Raw genomic sequence first — 16493 nt, forward strand, 5'->3', positions numbered from 1 at the left:
GCTCACAGTATGCACTGAGCCAAAAAGCCTACCTGATGTCACATGAAGTCCCCAACTCCTTGAAAGGCAGAGCCCTAGTCCAGTCGCTCCCGCTCTTGAATGTGTATCTTTTCTTAGTAAACGGTCCCTGCTTCTGCTGCAGCCCATGTCTCCACTGCATTCTTTGTTCAGGGACACAAGAATATGGAAACCCTTTGGAGGTGCCTGCCAAACCCTGGTATCACCCTGGTAACTTCCCAGAAGAAGACTCCCATCATCTTCTGTTGTCCTGTGTAACCAGCCTGCCTGACAGGAATGAATACATTCTAAAGAGACAATGTTGTCCCTCTCTTTGAATTATTTAAACAAATGGACAGGAAGAAATTAGACTTTTCACAGGAATCTCCAGCTAGAAAAGAAAAGATTCAAGTCCTAGGGACATGGGAAGAGGAGTTTACAGTCAGAGGAGGAGTTTGTCTCCTTGAGAAAGATTTACAGCTTGCCAGGTGACCTTGCTGGAGAATCTTACAGCTGAGTCAGTGGTGGGCGGGACCATACCTTGGCCATACTGCTTAGTTATGCATATCTCTTGGCTTCTATTTAAACCCAGCCATCATGCCAGGTCCCAAAAGACAGACTTAATGGGTTGCTGAATCTCTTTGTTCCTTTACGCAATATGGCCACATTAAATAAATTTCCTTTTCTTGGTATTCATTCTTTTTTTAAAAAAATTACATATTTTTAAAAAATTTTATGTGTATGAGTTAATTGTCTTCATGTATGTAAGTATACCCATGTTGTGCAATGCCCATAGAGGTCAGAAGAGGGCATTGGATATTAGGGTTTCAAACAGCAGCAGCCTTCCCCCATTCACTCGTTCTCTGCCAACTCTTTACCTATCATTGGATCCCCTGGAACTGGAGTTACAAATGGTTGTTAGCTTCCATGTGGGTACTGGGAATTGATCCTGGGCCCTCTGGAAGAGCAGCCAGTGCTCTTAATCGCTGAGCCATCTCTCCAGCTTTTGGTTTTCATTCTTAAATTGGGTTTTTTAAATTGGCTTTTGTAGGGTGGATGACAGACTGTGCCCCCAAGTCTGGGTAACACTTTGATACTGCAGTAGCTCTGAGTGTTGGCACTGTACCACCTTGAATTGAATCCACTTACAGTCTTACATTTTATCAATCCCTGTGCTCTAAATTTGGATGTCTGTAATTGATGTTCCTGACCCACTGATCTCTTCAAAGTAAACTGGGTAATACTGGTCTAGTTGATCTAGCTCTGAAGAGCTGGATTGGAAAGAAAACTCCTTTAGTCACTGGTAGCGTAACCAGAGTTTCAGGGCAAAAGCCTGGCTCCTAGCCCAGCAGGTTAGGCTTGGCAGTCCCCCAACCCCAATAGATCAATGAAAGAAATAGTAATGGTGGAAAGCAGAGAAAGGAGATATAGTCAATGTGGCCACTTTGGGAAGAATAGGCAAAGAGGTCCACTGACCTCTACATTATCTTTGGGTTACTGACATGAGTTTTATGTTTAAATAGTGGAAGAACTGGGGCAAAAGGTGTGCGAGATAAAGAAATCCCGTTAAGGTGTGTCTGGTTGAACATTGTCCCCATTCTGGTTCTGTAAGGTGGCCCAGTGAAGTCCTTATTGCTTGAGGAGACAAGCTGGCTCTCAAGAGATGATAGCTCCTCCTCCTGGCTGTAGCTTCCCTATCACAGTTAAGTGTCCACGTTGGCAGTGTGGTCTATCCCATGAGGTGCTGTGATTCTTGGAATCCAAGGTCATGGCTGTTTTAGGGCAATGACTGGGGGAGACCTTCAGGTACCTTTTGGGAGTCTGGATGTGAAGCTGATGTGAAGATTCTTCCACCTCTCTCTTTGCCTTCAGAGGAATCAGACAGGAGAGGCACCCCTGGCTTCTAGATGGATGCTTCCATGCCTCCATGTAGAGGTAATCCAAAGTCAAAGAGACAGATGGAAAATTAATGCAGGCTTTCATTCTCTTGTGAAGAGTCAACATTTTTAAGCAAAAGCAGCTTCTAAATCCCTGTCATAGTGGTATGCAGGGTTAATGGGTAAAGGTTAGAACCAAGGCTCTAAGTATGAGGAGATGTAATACAGACTTTAAGAATCACAGTGCATTGACAATGTGTGTTACTGTCTCAGAGGGGAGAAGATGAAAATGAGAAACTGAGCAGAAATGAGCCATCAGCACAGCCCCCCAAGACTCACACTTCCCTTCAGGCCTGAATCTTACAGTTTCCATCTTTTTGTGTGGATAGGGCATATCCACTCACAAAGTCCTGGAGTGAGGGGTATGAACAGCAGGTACCTATGGGACAAGTCACTACTGAGCTTGGTTTTAACACTGTGCTTTAATAATTTAAAAAAAAAAAAAAAAAAGCAGGGACTGGAGAGGTGGTTTAGTGGTTAAGAGTGCATACTTCTCTTGCAGAGGACCTGAGTTTAGTTCACAGAACCCATATCAGGAAGCTGACACCAACTTATAACTCTAGCTTCAGGGGCTCTGATACCCTCTCTGGACTCCACAGGTAGTACGCTCACATAAGCACACACACAGAGACACAGGAACAGACACATACACATATGTGAAAATAAAATAAATCTTAAAAAATAATTGGAAGAGTGAGATCATGATAGAAGACAACCACATACAATGTCAGTTTTCTTATCCTGAGTTCCTTAAAGAACTAGATGAGGAAAAAAAATAACTTTTCTTCCCATTCTAGAAGCCAAAAGTCTGGCTTGAGTTTTCTTTAGCAGTTGACTTTGTCAAGCTTACTCTACTAGAATAGCCTTTTGTGTATTTTTTTCCTGCCAAATCCCCTTGGCCTCTGAACTAAGGCAAACTCCAATGAATGTTATTGCTGAATAACTTGCAGCATGTTTACGACACACATGGCTTTCTCTGGCTGACCTAATTGAGGGGGCTGCTGCCCAGCCAGGGACTCATTTAGAGTGGCAGGGGGATAAGAAGGCCATCCGGCATAATCTCAGAGCAAGGCGGATATGAGAGGCACTGAGAAGGGATGAGATCACAAAACATCTGGAAAGACATGACCAACAGAAACCAGCCATGGTGGTTTCAAATGGGTAAGTTGTGTTTGATAAATGCTGTGGGAAGAAAAGAGAGAAAAGAATGTAGAAAAAAGAATGTTATGAGACAGTGGTCATAAACAGGAATTCCAAAAGGCCTTTGACAAAGTACTACTAAACAGGCCGACATGTTGGGTGGTACTTCTAGGCTCCCCTAAGAGTTGAGCCTCAGCCATTCTAATAAAGAGCTCAAGTCAAGTGGTAATTATTCCCTTTATTTTCTTAAGGACATACTCTTAAATCCTTAGTTATTATACACTTGGGTAGTAAGAGTATAGCCAAGTAACATGGTGAAGTTTAAAACCTCTGGCTTTCTCTTCAAGGAGCTTAATGTAATAAGTTGACTGTTTTGGAAAGATGGCTGAGATGCGTGGTGGTTTGAATGAGAATGTTCCTTATAGGCTCCAAGTATTTGAATGCTTGGCCCCAGTTGGTGGCACTGTTTTAGGAGGTTTAAGAGGTATGACCATGAGGAAACATGTCAATGGGGGCAGCCTTGGAGAATTCATAGCCATATCCCATTTCCAGTTTCACTCTCTTTCTATGCCTGTTTAAAGATATGAGTCTTCAGCTTTCTGCTCCAAACACCTCTGCTGTCATGCCTCCCTAACATGATGGACTCTTATCTCCCTGGAATCATAAGCCCAATAACCTGTTCCTTCTATAAGTTACCTTATAAGAAAGGTGTTTTTTTTTTTTTTTTAATCACAGCAACAGAAAATCAGCTAGTAAAAGATGCTTGACCAAGACTACTTGTACCCCTCGCCCCAGGACTTTGTGAGGAGATCTGCCCTGTCAACACAAAAGGATGGAAATATGTAAAATTCAGGCCTGAAGGGGAGTGTGAGGCTCAGAAGCTATTGCAACATGGATGAAATTGATTTCTAGTTGATGGTCAGCTAGTACGTGGGCCAAACCCCCTTTGTAAATAAAGTTTTATTGGAATGTAGCTATACCCATTTGGTGACATATTGCCTATGGCTCCATTCGAGCTTCAAGAGTAGAAGTGAATAACTATAACTATAAACTATGTGGCATACTACTCCTAAAATATTTATTATTTGCTGGTATAGAAAGTTTGCCAATCCTAGGCTGGAAAATAGACCAGTCAGATGAGGACCTGTGTTTTATTCTTGAACCAATGTAAAAATGCTAGGCATAGTGGTGCGCACTCCCAATTCAAGCACTGGAGGGTTAGAGTGGGGTCAGGGAGACTATGACAGGATGATCTCTGAGACCTGTTGACCAGCCAGTCTAGCCTAATTGGTGAGGTCTAGACCAAAGAGACACACTGTTTCAAAGGAGGTGGATGATGTTTCTGAGGATGATACCTGAGGTTGTTCCCTGGTCTCCACTTAATATGCTTATGTATCCCATACACACATGCATGTGCACATATACACAAGCATAGAAAGTCTGCCAACGCTGTTGAGATTTATTTACAACATCCTTTATCCAGGCACTTACGGTAGCCCGATAGTGGCTCTCTTATTTTCAGACACTTAAAGTAGCCTAATGGTGGTTCTCTTTTATTTGACTGTTTTCTTTTGTCCAATGTACATGGCATTATAAGAACCATCTTATTTAGTTATTCATTTGCGTTTTCACTCTCTCCTACACCTAGAAAGAAAGGACCTGGACATCAGTAGTTTTGCATGTGCTGTTTATCAGCAGGCACCCTTAGCTTATAGCATGTGGGAGTTCTTTACTCATTAGTCCCCGTATGCACGAGTGAATGAAACCTTATATATGGGGAAAATGATGAGGCAAGGTATTCTAGTTTCCCCTCTGTTGTTATTATAAAACACTCTCACCAAAAGCAACTTAGGGGAAGAAAGAGTTTATTTCACCTTCACTGCCAGGTCACAGTCCATCATTGAGGGAAGTCAGGGCAGGAGCTCAAGCAGGAACTTGAGACAGAAACATGGAGCAATACTACCTGCTGGCTTTTCCTCAGTCATGTTTAGCTTGTTTTCTTAAATAGCTCAGGACCACCTGACTAAGGATTGTGCCTCCCACAGTGAGCTAGGCATTTCTGCATCAATTAACAAGACAATCTGTCATAGACATGCCCACAAGCCAACATGGTCTAGGAAATTCCTCATTGGCTTTCCTCTCAAGTGACTCTCGTATCAAATTGACAATGAAATCTAGGACACAAGGGGATAAGAATGAGGCAGGGAACATACCCAGTAACTGGTCCTGTGTTTGTGTTTTCTGCTTACATGCTAAGAAACCATTAGTCCAACATTCATAGAATAAAAATTCAAATTCAAAATAGTTAGCAAGCATGATCAGGAGTGGATATACCACATTTATCAGGTCAGACAGGCTGGACCTGCCCCTGAGATACTCCCTTTATTCTTTTGTTACCATCTGTGATAGTTACTATTGATTATCAACTTGACAGGACCTAGAATGTTGGAGACAAATCCTTGGGCATGTCTGTGAGAAACTTTCTAGATTGAGTTAATTGAGATGGGAAAATCCACCCTAATTATGAGTGGCTCCATTCCGTAGCCTGCTGTCCTGGGTTAAATAAAAGGAGAAAAGGAGCTGAGCACCAGCATTCATCTCTTCTGCTTCCCAACTGTGGATGCGATGTGACCAGATGCCTCATGTTCCTGTTGCCATGTCTTCCCTGCCACGATGAATTCTTGAACTGTGATGTGAGCCAGAGTAACCCCTTCCTTCCTTAAGATGCGTTTGTCAGGTATTTTATCACAGTAATAAGAAGAGCAGCAAATATACCATCCAACTGCTGAATGTCATGTTAGAGATGAAGGTTAACATGTGTCTCTCCTGATGTCAAGAGTGTGCCCTGAGATGAACTGTTGGCCACTACTAAGTCACAGAAGGCAGAAAGATGCCAAGTCATACAGTGGTTTTGACCTGTCCTGGTTGCTATTTAGAACCTGGACTTTAACCTACAATGCACTCACTTTTATTCCTAACAAAGTCATTGTGAAGTTGATCACTGTGCAAACTCTTGTAAGCTTGTCATCAAATAAATCCAAGGTGTTCTGTGGTCTTAAGGAAACAGCAATATGAACCTCTTTGGAAGAGAAAAAGAGTTGCTTATCTGCATGAAAATTTGCTTTATTACATAAATTCTACTTTGTCTTTAAATGACTGTCATTCATCTGGCCTTTCTATCACTCCAGTTTCCTAGGTCTCAAAGGGACAGAGGTTATGTCTTTTGACTGCATTTAGCCACAGCCTGATGCTGCCTGAAGTGAGTTCACAGGTGATACTCTGGGTCTTTGCCAGTTGAGTTTGTTAGCTAGAAAGAAATTTGGAAATTAAACAATTCAATCTAAGTTTCTTTCTGTCTCTCCATTTGAAGAAGGATCTTAAATTATTATATGATCACTTATCTCTTTTGCTTTGGTTTAGCTTACTCCTTTTAAAGATAAAGAAAACAACAAAGAGTTCAATGAGGATAATTCCTTGTCATTTATTGAGAACTATTTTCAGCCAAAGCAAAACATTCTTAGTTGTTCACTTATTTATACTCCAGGAACCAACAGTCACGCAAAGTCATGGTCAGCATAATCAGGGGCTGCTGTGTGGTATAGAGTCTTAAGTACATCATGGAAAAATAACTCTGAGTTGGAATTCTTCCCCCAGACCAATTTCATTAATGCTTGGAAAAATGAGGTAGACAAAAAATAAATATAGAGAACAGTCATAAATATAAATGAATATTAAATCTTTAGCACGGTTATTTTGTGTAAAAGACATAAGATATTAACACAAGCACTTGGAAATCACACCGTGGCTTTGTGGTGCTTTAATTTACAAAGAATTAATTGTGGGTTTAGGATGTTTTATACTTTAATGAACAAACAGGACATAGCCTTGAGTGTGTTTTATTAATTTAGTTGTGCCTTGAATTTACTTGGAAACTATAGGAGATGAGCTATGTGTCTCTTTACATTCTCACCTGGAGCCAGTGTGTAGTAGGATAGACCTTGGGGGTGTGGTTTTTTGATGCACCTATTTTCAAAATGATACATGTCAACAATAGGTCAAATGACTCTTGGACTGGTATTTTCTCTCTCCCTTCCTTCCTTCCTTCCTTCCTTCCTTCCTTCCTTCCTTCCTTCCTTCCTCCCTCCCTCCCTCCCTCTCTCTCTCTCTCTCTCTCTCTCTCTCTCTCTCTGTTTTTCTTTCTTCCCAGTGGGGTCTCTTGTGGCCCAAGCTGGCCTCAAACTCTCTATATACTCAAGGATGACCTTGAACTTTTGATTCTCTCTCCTCTACCTCCCAAGTACAGGGATTACAGGTGTGGATCATCATGCCCAATTTATGCAGTGATGGGAATAAAATCCAGTGGTTTGTGCTTCCTGGGCAAGCACTCTACCACCTGGGTTACATCTTAATTTTTTCTTTTTCTGTTTTTCCCCCCAATAGATGGATCCACCAAATACTTCCTTAATATATCTTCTTTTCTTATAAGGTGTGAACCAAGAGCAGGTGCCATGGAAATGAGAAAGGTTAATAAGGTTACTGGGAAATTTTTATACTATGTACTGTGGTCTGACTGTTTGTGTCCCCCATGGATTGAAAGACTGAACCTGGTCTTCATTGTGATGGCATGAAGAGATGGGGTGTTGCGGGTTCTCCTCAGGCCAGCTGTGAAGACCCTGACCTGGATTGGGTCCCCTGCCGATTAGGGGGGCCAAGAGGCATGGAGTCAACACATAGACACCGGGAGTCGGGTAGAAGCAAGCACTAGGGAGGTGCTGCAGGCTCGTTTAATGCAGGAGGGGGCAGGCCTTATATTTCCCTTTTCTCTGCCCCCAAGTCCCTTTAGTCAGCGTATCATTTTCTGATTGGTCCATGCCACGCAGTCTGTCAGCAGTCACTGGGCTCATGAGCAGGGTACAGAGGTGTGGACTCCTTTTGGCAGGCTATTTGCAGAGCAAGAAATGAAGTGAATTCTCTCTGAATCCCAGGGCTCTGGGTCCGTGCCATCTTTGGAGGCCTCCTGCTACAGTGGGGTCTTTGGGAGAGGGTTAGGTAGTGAGGAGGATTAATGAATGCGATTAGTGCCTGTATTATTGCTATTCTCTTTACTGTGACAAAATACTTGACAAAAGTAATGTAAGGAAGAAAGGATTTCATTTTGGCTCACAGTTTGAGGACACAGTCCATCATGACAGGGAAGTCATGATGACAGGAACATGACCAGGTGCTTGGTCACATTGCATCTACAGTCAGGATGTAGAGAGAGTTGAACGCTCATGCTCAGCTCATGTTTTCCTTTTTATTCATTCCAAGACTCCAGCCCATGAGATGGTGCCACCTACAATTACAGTTGGTCTTATGTGCTCAGTCAAACCTTTCTGGAAACATGCTCATAGACACAACTAGAGATGTATTTCTGTAGGGATTCTAAATCCCAGCAAGTTGATAATCAAGATTAATTTTATGGCGCCTTTGTAAAAGGCCCCCCAGAACTCCCTGATCTTCTCTGCTATGGGAAAATACAGCTAAATAGCACTGTCTGTGAATTGGGTTCTCTCTAGACACGAAACCTTCTAAAAACTTGATCTTGAACTTAATGAGCCTCCAAAAGCATGAGAAATGGATCTGCTGTCTGTAAGCCTCCCTGCATATGATGGTTTATTATAGCAGCTGGAGTAGGCTGATATGGGCCCGCGGGTTTCGTGGAACGCCAGCTGCTGGCTGGCGCCTGTCTCTCCTGCAGCGCTGGGGCGGTCCCGTGCGCCACGTTGCTGGTGTGCGCACGTGTTGCGCACCGCGTTGCTGAGGCTGTCCGTAACTACTGGATGCTGGCGACTCTACTGATCGCTGCATTTCCAGGCGGGTTCCGTCCCAATCTACTGGGCACTCCCTCTGGGTTCAAGATCTGTCAGCTGCCGGGTCATGAGGGGAGGTGCGGTGGACAGCGAAAGCAGAATCTCCGTGAGTCGTTGTTTATGAAGAGACAGCCCTCTCCGAGGAGATGCAAGATTCAATGATACAGCTTCAGACACAGCTTCTGATGCAACTCTGATTTATTAAGGGGAAACCAGGATATTTATACTGTGGGGCAGTGGCAAAAGCCTTAGTTGATAGGTGCTTTTAGGATGCCCCATTTACATGTGGTGGTGGGCTTCCACCAGGCTGCCAGACATTGCCTGATTATCACACAGGAAAACCTGGCAGTTTCTTGTGCCAGAGGCCATGTTTTTGGTAGGGCATCTCTGGTGGCCACTTCAAAAGGTGAGTCAGGAAGAGAGTAGGAAGGCGCCCTGCTGAGAAAAGGAGTCTCTGCATAAACGCCGAGCCCCTTGGGCTATCCTGACATGGAGAGACTTCGACTTAACACAGCAGGGGTCCCCAACAGGCTGAGACTAAGAGCCAGGGGAGAGCACTGGTAAACAGCACTTTTCATTCTGGGAACCGAAGGGCCCAAGTTGGGTTCCAGGGGCTCAAATATCTGTGGCACCTCAGGGAGTAGTCATCCCATTCAAACCCTGGGACTTTAGCACCTTTTCTCAGTAGCTACTAGGTAAAATCTTGCTTCTACACTCACAGTCATCCCCTAATTAGCTCACCAAGTTAGTTGTTCTATCTTTAAGCAGTTTTGGTACATTTCTGATCAACTTGCTGTCTTGAGTCTCTTCCCAGGAGAAGAACATGATGAGCATTGTACTAGTTTCATTCCTGTTGATAAAATACCCTGAGAAAAAGCAATTTAAGGGAGAAAGAGGTTTTTTTCAGTTTATAATTCCATGTTACAGTGCACCATTGTGGGGAAGTTAAGATAGGGACTTCAAATAGGTGAACACATTACATCCACAGTCAAGAGCAAAGAGAAAGGAGTTCATACATGTTCACTTGGTTGCTTGTGCTCAGCTGGGTTACTTCACTCTTACAAAGTTCAGGACTCCCTGCCTAGGGAATCATGCCACTCACAGTGGGCTGGGTCTTCAATCAATTAAGGCAATCCCTCACAGACATGACCAGAGGCAAATCCAATACAGACAATCCCTCATTGAGTTTCTCTTTCCAGGTGAGTCTAGGTTGTGTCAAGTTGACAATTAAAGCTAACCATCACAAGTGTTTAGCATGGTATTGGCAGTCATGGTAGCCAATCCTCACTAAGACTAACAAGCTATCAAGCATTGCACAAGGCCCTTAACTCTGGCCTTTCTTACTGCCTATATCACCCATGGAGCAGAACCAACCATCTCTCTCTTCATACATGCAGAGAAGCCAAAGCTGAGAGGGACTGAGTCACAGCCCAAGGACAGAGAGAAATGTACACGTCTGACCTGGGCTTGAAGAACAGGCAGCTGACTTCAGAGCTCTACTTTCAAGTGTGCCAAGTTACTAGAGACCAGAGGATTTCTCTGTTTCCCTCTTCACCATATGATTGATTGTCCTTGAGATTATGGGATAGTGGGAAGTTTCCAACTGCCTAGGATATCATGCAACTATTTCAGTTGTCAAAAAGATAAAGCAACATTTCTAAATTCTTCAGAGGAAATGAGATGTGTTTTTCCAGATTTAAATTTTTTATCAAAACAGTGATAATGCTTGTTATTTAAACTTTACATAACTGAAGAAGTAAAAAAATTCTCTTTTTAACTTTTTTGTTATCTGCTCGTTGCATTCCTCTGCATCCAACTACCTCTAAATCCAATTCCATTTCCCAGGTTTTAACAAAGATCAATTTCAAATCTACCTGTTTATTGATATATCCATGCACACACATGCATACATGCACAATACACACATGCACATAACTTGCACAGTACACACATGCACATGTGCATACATACCCACTTATGTGTGAATGAACACACATGCACATATGCTCCCATACATGCACATGCTCTTGATACACACACATCATACACATACAAATACATGTGCCATGTGTCCATATACATGTGTGTACATACATACATGCACCATATATGCAGGTACACACATACATATGCACATATAGTCACACACTAGCATGCTTGCACAAACATGCGTGCATACTGCTTCACAGTAGTAAGTGGCAAATTTTGGGGCAGACCTCCTGGAATCCAATCTTGACTCTTCCAGGAATTTGTGCTAGTGATTTTTACATGCTTCACGTTCTTTTTTAGTGAAATTCAGATATTGGTGTTATCCACACCTTAGGTCTAGGTGAATATTGTATGAATGAGCACACAGAATGAGGGAAGGTTACACAATAACCCCTTAATATGTGTTGTATCTGTGTCTCTATGATACACGCTGTACTAGCTACTTTCCTCACTGCTATGATCAAATCTTTGGCAGAGGGGGAGGAACTGTTTTGCTCATGGTTTTAGCAGGCTCAGTCTCTCACTGCAGAGCAGTTCACATCGGAAGTACAAAGCAGATGGAAGGTCAGCACTCTGCTGGCTTTACCTCCCTCCCTTTTAATTCCCAAAGGTTCCCAGCCTTGCTGATGGATGCTGCCATTCACATCCAGGGTGTTCCCCCTCAGCTAATCATCTATCCACCTCCCTCACAGACACATTCAGACACACTAATCTCCTAGGTGATACTAAAGTCAGTCAAGTTGACATTGAAGATTAACTGACACATTTGTATTAATGCATGTGGGGGGTGGTGCTGTATAAATCCTTTTGTGTCTTGTAGCATTGATTAAACCACGTACTATTTCAGTAAAACAAAGCTGCTTTAAAATACATATGCAGTATTGCATCACTTCTGTTACCTGTTGATAGACATTTACTTGGATCTATTTTTCACTTGTACAAACAGTGCTATAATAAGTTTCAAGGTTCATAAATCTCTATGCATTTGTTTGAGCATTGCTGACGGCTAAATTTCTGGAAACATAATAGCAGATGAAAATGTATGCACACTTAACATTTCAGTTGAAACTGCCAAAGGGCCCTCCCCACAGGCCATATAAATTACAATAAAGATTAGAAATGTCTATTTCTCCAGAACCTTGCCAAAACTAATTAGGAAAACATTTAAAAAAATCTTAATTTACTGCGAGGTGGAAAACCTCTTATTGTTGTTTTAATTATATGTCTTTGATACTAACAGTGTTAAGTTTATTTAATAGATGAAATGACAATTTTTATTCTCTGAATTAGTTATAATCTTTTGCACATTTTTCCACTGAGTATTTTAAAAAATTGATTGTCTTTCTTTTCCATCATTTTGGAAGATGTTCTAGTTTTATATCTGTTGCCATGATAAGATACCTTGACAAAAACCAACTTAGGGGAGAAAGGGCTCATTGTAGCTCACAATTCTAGGTCACAGTTCATTATTTCAGGGAAGTCAAAGAAGGAACTTGGAGCAGCTAATCTCATAACATTCACAGTTAAGAGCAGAGATGAATGCATGCAATGTCGCTCACTTGCATGTGCCCAGTCTGATTTCTCCACTCATAAAGTTCAGGACAACCTGTCTGGGGAATGGTGCCACCCACAGTGGACTATGTTTTCCACATCAATGAACTTAATTAAGATAATCCCTATAGACAAGCCTATAGGTCAATGTAGTGCAGACACTCTCTCATTGAGATGCTCTTCCCAGGTGATTCTAGCTTGAATCAAGTTGACAGTTAAAGCTGACCATCATAGAGGAGATTGAACTCAGCACATGACCCATGCTAGGAAGCTCTGCCACAGAGCTGCTTCTTCAGTCTCAAATTGCTTTCTTAAATGTTTGTATATTAAGAATATATCTAGAACTTGTAATGCAAATTACTCTTGCCTTTACTTCTCCTTCACATCTCCTATTCATGATTCAAGGACTTTCTTTTCCCCTTAGAGATAAGAGTTATGCAATTTGGGAGTCTTTTAGATAGACCCACTGAAGGGGTACTCCAATTGCCTTACCCTGCATCCCTGTTCAGCATGGAAGAAGCCAGAGTGGACTGAGTCCCTATTTCCTATTGGCAATTTGAGTAACCCCTTCAGAGGATGGCGTGATAAGAATAGGAGGTAGGAATTGGCTAGGCAGTTAGGGTAAAAAGACCCCAAAGAAATGTAGCCAGTTTCTTGTCTACAAGTCAAAACGTCCTCAGGCCTGTTAGCAACATACTCTGTTCCAAAGGCCAAAAATGTCGAAAGTATTTGGGAGCTTGTATCTAATCCTTAAAATATTTTAGGGTTACCTCTTCAGAGGGGGGACTCTTGGAGGGAAAGGGAGTGGGCATGGATTTGATCAAAACACCTTATATGCATGTATGAAATTCTCAATAAATTTTTTGTAAAAGTTAAAAAAAAAAAGCCAGAGGGAACCATATTAGTCCAACAACCTACTGGCAAATTATACACAACAACTAGATCAGAGAATATAATATATGTCTAGGCAAGGTTTATCTGAGAACATTTGGTCTTTGACCAAGATCTATCTTCATGGTATATGGTAATTAAAAGTACCAGACTAGGGCTGGAGAGATGGCTCAGTGGTTCAGAGCACTGACTGCTCTTGCAGAGGACCTGGGTTCGATTCCCAGCATCCACATCACTATGAGCATCTCTCAAAATGTCCTGTAACTGTGGTGAGTCACCTATCCTCTTGATCAAGGAGGTGTGGAGACCCCACCAGATGGACTTGAACCAGTGTCTAGTCTACAAAGAGGAGGGTCAACACAGAGGAAACATTTCCTCCATGCTTCCAAGCGAAGTCAGCCATGGTCAAGTAGGATCTGTGCCTTATCTTCACATAGATGGAACTAGTTAAAGAAAGGAGCCAGGGGCTCCTCCCAAGCCCATGTGATCCCTGAGGAACAGATCCTTAAATGACTTTAACAGTAAAAATAAATTGGTTTATCTGGGCCAATTGTAGGGTCTTAAACACCCCAAGAGAAAGTATAACCAAAGATGAAAGTATCAATATAATTTTTAAGAGTCTATATGTATATTTAAAGGCTACATAACAAGAACCAATGCCAGACAGGAGATACCTTTATTTGAGTTATTGGCCAGGATAGCCCAAAAGACTCCCAGACAGTAACCCAGCATAGAAATGGGAAAATGAACAGCAGACCCCCAATCTTATCTAAAGGAATATTGACAACTGATTGCTGCTAGATGAGGAACAGCTGATCTTCCTAAAACAAGGCTCTATAGATAGGCTGATTAGATTCAGTGGATGGACAAGCATTGGGGAATGGCTGGGGGGTGCCAACAACACAGTGGACTGTAACAGGGATGACAGAGTATATGTGCTCCAGTCGGGGGGGTGGGGAGGGGGAAGGCTATGGGAGGGTGCCATTTGGAAAGTGGGTATATAGATGAATAAGATTGTTTGGGATGTTCTGTATGATACACACACACATGGTCTACATACTGATTTCCAGGATAGCTAGGGCTACAGGGAGACCCTGTCTCAAAAAGACCCAAAAAATGTGCTATAATTTAGGGTAACATATGTATTATCAATTTTCACAGATGTTTGTAATACAAAATATAAAAAATAATGTACTTATATTTGAGGAGGAAGCATACAAATTTATTTCATGTTAATTAGTAGAGGTAATAAACATTTCCATTGAAATCTACCTGATGACTTCATATCCATACTCAGGTGCCAAGGTTCTGAGTGTAACTGACTGTGACTAGTAATAGTCAGATACATAGAGATTAGAGACACATGTGCAAACATCTAAGTGTCAATTGCATTAAAAATGAATTTTTCTGTAGAAAAAAGCATATTTTAAAATGAAATGGAGATCTTTTTTAAAGGTTAAAAACTCATTCAATTTTATGTCTTACAGGGTCTATACTGAGTTCAATATTGTATAGCTGTATTAATTCAACTGTGAACCTAAAAGTTTACAGCCATTTTTTAAGGAGATGTATCCTTGCTCTGGAGATTATTATTGAATATGTTAAAGCTGTAAAGAAATGCTTCTTCTAATCATGTGGTTATTAAATAAAAAAAAATAAAGCACCAAATAAAACAAAACAACAACAGAAAAGAATCTCTCACTACTTGCTCACATCTCTATTGAGCTAGTTAGACCCTCTCCACACTGTCCCCATCCCTGCCCTGGGCCTAAGTCTCTTCCTACTCATCCTGTCTGAGACCTCTCACCACTCATCAAAGAAGCTTTTTGTAACAGAGACTATTACATAATTCCACAGCTGATCAAGTGCAGAGAAAAAGTGACTGTGAGATACTGAGCCCTAAGAGACACATCTACAATGGAACCTAAGGCTCTGGGAACATAGCCGAACAGTTAGCAGAGAGAATATTAATGCATCTCTCAACTCTCACCAGCAAAGCTTCCTCCTCCAATAGGTGGTGATCAACAAAGAAAGCCACAACTGGCCAAAATGTTGCCAAGAAGAGACTACAGAGTGTGTATCCTGAATAGGACTCCTATATTAAACTTCTTCCACCCAGGACTCAGGGATCATTCTGGAAAAGCAGACGGAAAGACTGTAAGAGCCAGGGGTGGTGAATGACCACAAGGAAACAGAGTTTTCCAGGCCACTGGAAACTTGCTCATAAGAATTTATAGCAATGGTGACAGCATGCACAAGACCCATGCAAGCTCAAACCATATAAAACCCCAGCATAGAAGTGGGGAAATGGATAAGAATTCCCAACCGTAGCCAAGGAACTATTAGCAGCTGATCACTTCTGGGTGAAGGAGAGTCAGTCTTCTTTAAGGGAGTGATGCTAGATAGGTTGACCTGGCTCCAATGGCCAAACTCATACAGAGGGACATCTAGGGACACAAACTTGACTTAGTAGTCCTTAACATATGTGACAATTCATGAAATCTAGTAGGGGGGATATGGAGAATGGTAAAGATAGGGGAGGGGGTCTAAATATGATTCAGATGTATAAAATGTCCTCAATAAAAGATAGACTAAAAGGAAATATAGAGAAATAACAAATTTATTTTCTCCCTTACAAGTTTCTCAATTAGAGAAACTTTCTCTTATAAGAAGTTTCTCAATTTGTTGGTATTTTAATATTTACCTTTTTAAAAATTGAAATTCTTACATAGCAAATCTGCGAATCTTTTCCTTTTTTAATGGAAAACTCTTTCATCTCAGATTTATATTGTACAATTTTTCCTATGTTTTCTTTTAGTAGTTTTTGATTTTTTTAATTTAAATTATTTATTTAATAAAAATGTACTTAGAAGAAGCATTTCATTACAACAGCATTGACATATTCAACAACATTTTCCTGAGCTAAGATGCAACTCTCTCAAAATTGGCTGTAAGTTTTTAGGTTTACAGTTGAATTGATACAGTTATACAATACTGTACTCCATATAACCCCTATAAGACATAAAATTAAATGAGGTTTTAAACTTTAAAAAGATCACCATTTCATTATTAAAATACAATTTCATACAGAAAAATTCATTTTTAACACAATTGACATTAAGATGTTTATACATGT

Source organism: Nannospalax galili, unplaced genomic scaffold (assembly GCF_000622305.1).
Source record: "Nannospalax galili isolate Female #2095 unplaced genomic scaffold, S.galili_v1.0 scaffold995, whole genome shotgun sequence".
In the NCBI taxonomy this organism is placed as follows: domain Eukaryota; kingdom Metazoa; phylum Chordata; class Mammalia; order Rodentia; family Spalacidae; genus Nannospalax; species Nannospalax galili.